The following is an 8292-nucleotide window of genomic DNA, read 5'->3' on the forward strand; positions in this document are numbered from 1 at the left end:
TTCATGATTCAGGGTTGGGGACAAGGAGAGGGAGAGAGCGCGAGTAGAGAGGAGAGTAGAGGACGCGAGCAGAGAGCGATCAAAGGGATTAGCTAGTCCCATGGTTTGCGATGTCTCTCGCTAAGACCGTCTAGCACGGTCCTTAGTCAAGGCGAGTCCGACTTACTCCCACTAAAGCTAGTCCTGTGAAGTAACAAACATGGGACTGAACTGACTATTAATCTAGTCCAGTCCAATGAGGGCTAATGAAGGGAAACAAACACACCATCAATGATATCAGATGGCTATCTTGAATTTATTGTAGGTTGGGATCTCTATTTTGTTCCTTTTTCTGACAAATACCTTTGCTTCCATGACATCTAACTACTTGCATCTCGTGACTCCACAAAAGAATAAAATCAAAGGCATGTAAGTTTATCAACATTTTTTATCAAACATTTCAATGGATCCAGTCATAGAAATTCGGATCGTGATTCCACAACAGGCGCCTTGTCATTGTCAACGCTAGTCAAGCTTGCACCTGTAATTAGCACTTTTAATAACTTTTCTAAGTAAATTTAAGATTTCCCAAGTCAAACGTGATAAAGACTCTGAATTAGTAAAAACGGAGTGCACCATGTTATTCAAAACATCGAATAACCTTAAAGTATGTATCGGGTATCCACACCCCGCTGTATGAACGATCACTCGTCGTCATCATTGGTAGATGCGCCACTGTTGTCGTCGTCCTCGCTGCCATCGCCAGCAAACACGATAACCAGAACAAGAACTAGGTCAATTGAGTTTGACAAGTCCTTTCTTTCTCTATGTATCCTTTACACAAACAAACCAAAACAAAATTGTAAAGCCAAAGTGTGCTTTCTTTGCTTTTAGAACCGAAATAATAACAAATTTTCAACAAAATTATTCGTCATAAATGTCATTCATCCGGTTACGTAGCATGGAAATACCGATACAAGGTTTTTCCTTTGTTCTTTTATAGCAACGAAAAAATATATTTATGGGTTAAGATTTCGGACCACATACTTTTGACACATATTTTTGTAGAACTCATTCCATAATATTTTTTTAGTGACCAACTATTTATTTTTTATATCTTATTTTAAAAATCATGTAAATCATATTCGTTCAATTTTTTCATTACAAATAAATGTTTCAATAATTTTATATTTATCTACCTTTTTGCAGAGGCGGAGGCACTATAAGCCTAGTATGCCTACCCTCACCCTTTCATGATTCATCCTTTATAAATAATTTAATATTATACTTTTTGTTTTGGTCAATTTAGTATGATATTGGTTTTAGTTTACACAAAATTCTTATATTATATTCACTAATAATTAAAACAAGAGGTTTCTTTTTCTTTTCAATTCCAATAACACCCATCTTAAAACTACATTTAACATCTTATTTTATAATCAATAACTCTAAAAATTAAAATCTAAAGTTTGATTTAGTTTTATCAAAGAAAATATTCTTTCACATTGTCCAACCGAAGAATAATAAACTTTGAGTTTTTCCTCCTCTCCTTCTTGAAATTTCATTTATTTTATCCTGAAAATTCTAGCCACAATAATATTAAGGTTTATAAATCTCTTTGTTCTCTCTAACTTTTTATTAGTTTTATAAAATTTCATATATTTTGTTCTCTAAATTCTCAATAATTTTTGTTCAAATATTCCAAATCCATTCTATTGGTTATGATCATTATATATTTTTTACTTTTTCCATCACGTTAACTTATTTATCTTACGAATGATATAAACCTTTTTTTGGGGGTTTCCTCTCGATCGAGTGTTCCGCTGCCTCTTCTGTCCCCTCTTGACTCTTGTGTCTGTTCTTTTCTCGGGAGCAAGTAATGTGCCGTTGCATATGAGCAAATTTTGTTTTAGTTGAGTATGAGTACTACTCTATTTACTTCAAATTTGGTTCATGTTAACTTCGTGTACAATTCAAATATTGCGTGCGATGGTTGTGATGAGTGATGAAACTTAGGGAGGAAGGGAGAAAAGAAGATGGGTGGTGAATTCATGTTAGTTTTTTTGTAGGTATGTAAAACGAGAAGAGCTTGGCTCCTTTAGGTTGAGGAGGAGTTTCTCCTCAAAATAATTTGTGACCTATTCACAAACTTTGTGTTTATGAGCATATTGTTCATATGATAAATCACTCAACAAGAAATCAATTAAAGCTATTTAGTCATTCAACGGAAACAAATGAATATACTATTTGTAATGCTTTTACCAAATATGTCGATATATTTTTATATAGTTCGATAACTAAATGATTTTAGTTTTTTTTTTTTTTTTTTTTTTTTTTAATTTTATTTATTTATTTATAATATAAACAGTTCCAAACATAAATATGAATTTTTGTGAATAGCTCACTAAGGATCTTGAGGAGGATTTCCTCTTCAATCCTTGAGGGACCAAATCTTTCTCATGCAAAATTTCTAAATCAGCCATACTCTTAACGGGTTGAAACAAATAGGTAGAAAATAGATACTTGTTGGGCGATTCGAGTGTCCGTGTAAATTAACAGGCTACTAACGTGTTCACCTGTTACATGTTAAATTTCAACCTTAACACTTAATTATTTCGTGTAATTTTTGTAAAGGGTTATCGTATCGTGTATAATTTTGCCGGACGTAGTGGGATCCATTAATATAATATGGTACCTATTATGCCTTTTAAGCTTTTGCTATTTTCGGTGGACCAGGCGAACACACAAAAAGTAGCGCATTGTCATATTCTCACCCGCTTTTGTCTTTTATTATTATCACGTTACCGGGTGCTGACATTATTTTGATTGCCCACTTTCTCCTGTGTCTGTCTGCCAACCAGAGCCAGAACGATGTCAGTTGAGTTCGACAACTCGTTTCTTTATTTATGTATCTTCGCTTCTCACACAAACAAACCAAAACAAGGTTCTAAAGGCGAAAAGGATAACTTTCTTTGCTTTCACTACAAGAATAATACATATTTCGACAAAGTTATTCGTCATAATTTTTCCTATGGCAATGTCGGAGGGAGAGCCTTCCATATCTCCCTTAGAACGCACGAAACAGAGTCAAAACGACGACCAACATCAGCCCCTCCTGCTTGGTCAGCATAGCCTTACTCTGCCTCTCATTCGTCCATCCTTCCGTTTTGTTCTCCGTTTGCACCTCATGGCCCCGCCTTAACTACTCCTCCTCCTTCCCTCCTTTTCTCTCTCTCTACGCCCTCTTCTCCTCCTCAGCCTTCGCCTCCTCTAATTCCATTCATTTCTATAGCTTTGACCCGATCTCCTCCGACTGGCATCCCCTCCCCCCAACCCCTCCCGACCCACCTCTCCACCTCGTCCTCCGCCACCCCTCTTTCATATCCCGCAACTTCCCCATCCAATCCGTCTCCGCATCCGGCAACCTAATCCTCCTCGCTGCCACCACCCACAACTTTCTCCCCACTCTCCCTCGCCCTTTGGTCTTCGACCTAGTTACCAGAAACTGGACCTTCGGTCCCCCACTCACCATGCCACGCCGTTGGTGTGTGGTAGGAGTGCTAAGTGACGTGGTCTACGTGGCGAGTGGGATCGGGTCCCACCTCTCTATGGATGTTGCACATTCAGTGGAGAAGTGGGACTTAATCAAAAGGGAAAAGTACCAAGTTAATTCAATTGGTTGGTGTAGATTTTCTAGCTTTGAGATTCAATGTATTTTCGTATATTCAAATGTACAAGTGACAAGGTATATATGAGAAAGGAGAGTGAGGAGATGTCCGAGTAGTTAGTTGTTGCAAGCAGCTAACTAGAAGGAAGAAAAGAAGGCTGTTTATCACAGCCAACTAGGGCTCACCTACTTAACCCAATCAGTCATCTTCCTTAGATCAAGGAAAAGCTTTATCTACTTTACACTAATCAGTCACTTCCCTTAAATTAAGGAAAAGCTGATTTACAACAATATGGCCTTAAGCTTACCCTAGAGATACTACCCATGGTAGCTAACCCTAAACCCATTGGGACACACTTCATTCCTTCAACACTTCCCCTCAAGCTGGATGAAGGAGGTTAATTGAGCCAAGCTTGCCCAAAAAAAGATGAAATAGAGTTGATGCCAGAGCCTTGGTAAAGAGATCTGCCAGTTGATCATGGCTTTGTGTGAAGATGGTCCGTATGACTTAAGTTTGAACTTGAGCTTGAATAAAATGACAGTCCACTTCAATATGTTTGGTTCTTTCATGAAACATAGGGTTGGCAGCAATGTGCATGGCTACTTGATTATTGCACATAAAGGACATCGGGGACGGAGTAGGAAACCTTAAGTCTGAAAGGAGCCCTTTAAGCCAAATAAGTTCACAGGCAGTGGCTGCCATGGCTCGATATTCAACCTTTGCGCTGGAGCGAGCAATGACCTGTCGCTTCTTACTCTTCCAAGTGACAAGGTTTCTACCCATAAATGTACAATACCCTGTGGTAGATTTTCTATCAAGTGCATTCCCTGCCCAATCTGCATCCGTGTAGCCACTAATGGTAACGGACTTATTGTTGCGCATAATGATTCCTTGCCCTATTGAACCCTTGAGATAGCGTAGGATTCTCTTAACAATGTGAAGGTGATCAACAGTGGGAGAATGCATAAATTGACTTGCCAAGCTCACTGCATATGTTATATTTGGGCGTGTGATAGTGAGATAAATAAGTTTCCCTACCAACCGTTAATAATAACTCACATCATGCATGGCTTCTCCCTCTATGTTGAGTCTCAGTTTACAATCCACGAGAGTGATGGCAAGTTTGCAGTCAAGCATGTTTGCTTCCTGAAGAAGATCCAGTAAATATTTGCATTGATGTAGAAGCAGCCCCTTTGAAGAAGTTGCCATTTCAATGCCCAAAAAATACTTGAGCCGCCCTAGATCTTTGATAGCAAATGTTTGATGTAGAGAACGTTTCAGTGCCTCAATTTCAACAGCACTATCCCCTGTGATGATGAGATCATCCACGTAGATGAGAACCATCAACTTCCCATTGGTACCAGTTTTTACAAACAGTGAGGAATCATCATTACTTTGAACAAATCTAGCTTTCTCTAGTACTGAACTAAGCTTGGCATACCAAGCTTTCGAGGATTGTTTCAATCCATATATTGCCTTGTGCAATTTACACACGACATTGCCTTTAAGGCCAATATAGCTTGGAGGAGGCTGCATATACATTTCTTCTTGTAACTCTCCGTGAAGAAATGCATTCTTCACATCCATTTGATAGAGGGACCACCCACAATTAATAGCCACTGAGAGTAAAACTCTCACTGATTTCATCTTGGCCACATGTGCAAATGTTTCTTTATAACCCCAAAAGTTTAGGTGAAGCCTCGAGCTACAAGTCTAGCCTTGTGTCTCTCGATAGAACCATCAGACTTAAATTTTATCTTGTAAATCCAATGACTTCTAACAACCCTTTTTCCTGGTGGCAGTTGAACTAAGCTCTAGATGTTGTTTTCTTCCAATGCATGAAGCTCATCCATCATGGCTTGATTCCATTGTGGGAGGAGTGATGCTTCTTGGAAACTCCTAGGTTCACAGTGTTTATCAATTTGACTAAGAAATGTAGCTTGAGATGCAGAGAAATCACGAAAACTGATGTGATTGACGTTGTGGGATGGAGAGGAAAGCTTTGCATGGTCAATGTTAAGAGACACGCTGCAAAAGAGGGAGTTGTCTATGATGTGGAGAAGGACACGTGGCAAGACATGTTGGAAGGGATGATTATTGGGTGGAGAGGACCGGTGGTAGCCATGGATGAGGACGTGATGTACGTGGTGGACGAAGCCAATGGTGCCTTGAGAAGATACGATCCCAACAAGGATGTGTGGGAAGAGATTTTCGAGTCCGAGAGGCTGAGAGGAGTTGATCAGATTGCTGTTAGAGGTGGATGTGTTTGCGTTGTTTGTGGTGGTGAGATATTTGTGGTGGACGTGTCGGCAGTGACGTTGAGGCTTTGGGCTGTGGAAACGCCTTCGGGGCTCATATCTTTCTAAGAATGAGTAATGTGGATTGATTATTTATTTACTTATTTTTACAATAAACGTAGTTTTTACCACATATATTTGTAACATTTTCTAATAAAGATGAAATCCACACGTGTTGGTGGACTCTACATCTATCAGAGAGATGAAATAAGTGTAATGTTGCACTTACTACATATTTGTACTAGGGACACTTTAGATGCGGTTCCTAACTCCTAATGTTCTTTGACTAAAACCTTGATGGTTTTTAGTTTTTGATCAAAGTCCCTGACATTAATGTAATAATGTATTTCTACGTAGGTTATTATATTTTTAAATTAAGAATAAAATTTATAGTTATTTATATTAATGAGATTTTAAATAAAACCCATATTTTATGGGATTAAAAATATTAAAGATGAATTATACTCTCCAATATATTGTGTGTGTGTGTGTGTGTGTGTGTGTACATGGGTACGTTCATCAAAACTAAGCAAAAAATTATTGTACCAAAGCATGGGTCCATTTTTCAAAAGCACAATCTATATATATATATATATATATATATATATATATATATATATATATATATTAACCTTAATAACATTATTAAATTTCTTTTATTAAACTTGACATGGATACATTTTCAAATCCAATGGTGTAGCTAGAAATTATTCGATAAGTGGGCTAGGCTAAAATTATTATTATGAAATCAAAATTTTAATCATATATTGCCTACATAAAGTTATATAATAGTAAAAACTTGAATGTAGTAATTTGAAGCAAGAATTTTATGCTAGGTTTTCAGGTTTCTAGCCTTCAAAGCTTTCAAGTGAATAAAATAAGGAACCATTTGTGGTATGAAAGTTTTAATTTATTACTATTGAATATAATATTGGTTAATGTCACATCCCCGGCTCGACTCCACCGTAGCACGATATTGTTCGCTTTAGGCCCCGACCACGCCCTCAGGCCATCTCCAACCGATGGTTGGCCAGAGGGCTCGTTTTAGCCCTCTGGCCCTCCAGGATTCTCCAAGATATTAACATTTTAATGAACAGTACAATGTCATATTTGCCTCTGTCTCCAACCGAGGGCCATAGGGCCAAACATAATTAATTATTTAAATTTAAAAACAACAACTTAAATTTAAAAACTACAACTTATATTTAAAAACTCCAACTAAAATTTAAAAACGACAAATGAAATTTTAAAACTACAAATTAAATTCGAAAACAACATTAACTTAAATTTAAAAACTACAACAACTTAAATTTAATATCCATAATCAACATCATCTTCGTCATCCGCCATCGTAGAAGTATAGTCAAAGGTAAACAACTGCCGTTGGATCATAATTTCTTCTTTTTTTTTCCTATCAAAATAGGCCTTACTCATTGGAGTGTAATTCGAAGTGTTCCCTTCCATATTCTTATCATCCATCTCTTCTTGTATTTGTTTGGCCCGTTCTTCATGCCTACACTTCCTTTCTTCCGCCTCAAGGGCATTTTGCTCCTCCAATAATTGCAATGAGGCCGCCACTTCATGTTGAGCAGCATAATCATAATTTGCCTTGCCCTTTTCCTTCAACCTTCGTGCCTTGTTTCGTCCCATAGCCCTAGGTATGGAACCTTCACCCGAAATGGATTTTCTACCTTTGTTTGTTGAATGGTTGGAGATCCATCTTCATCCATATCTGCAGCTGAGGATGTAGTTCCGAACACCAGCATAGGAGCTCTCTATGGTGGATCTTCAAATAACAACCACTCTTTACAAATTTCCCAACAACTGTGAAATTGAAAGGGTTTCGAGCTGCTCTCCATATACCATTCCTCCGCTTGGCGTACCTAGAAAAAAATTAAAGGAAATTAATTTATGAAATTAAATGTAATATAATTAAATATTTAAAATAAATTGTGAAAACACTTACTTTGTCATAGTAATTAGCGCCACTTTCATTTCTACTTGCGGCTGCTAACAATGCTTGATGCCATTTGTTCAAACTTGGCTGAAGATGTTTCTTCCATCTTGAAGAACAACTCTCGTGGTTTTAAATATTCACTGGAGTGGTGCCTTCATAGAACTCTAAGTATTTTTTGGACACACGAGTCCAAACATCGTCATTTGTTTGACAATTCCCCCTCACACTATCTTCCAACACCCATCTATAAGCCTTGCAAAGAGCTTCATCTTCTTTTCGGGTCCAAGCCCTACCTTTCATTACAGACGAGGCCATTTCAAAATTATTAAAAAAATTGAAGGATAGATTTTTGAAAGAGGAAGGAAAATATGAGAATTGAAATGTTGTAGGA

At 37.6% G+C, this 8292-nt stretch overlaps 1 pseudogene; it reads left to right on the forward strand.

Moving 5' to 3' along the window:
• Positions 1-3010: 3010 nt before the first annotated feature.
• On the forward strand, positions 3011-6013 carry LOC137711263 (F-box/kelch-repeat protein SKIP25-like; annotated as a pseudogene).
• The last annotated feature ends 2279 nt before the right edge of the window (positions 6014-8292 follow it).

Source organism: Pyrus communis, chromosome 12 (assembly GCF_963583255.1).
Source record: "Pyrus communis chromosome 12, drPyrComm1.1, whole genome shotgun sequence".
NCBI classification, from domain to species: Eukaryota; Viridiplantae; Streptophyta; class Magnoliopsida; order Rosales; family Rosaceae; genus Pyrus; species Pyrus communis.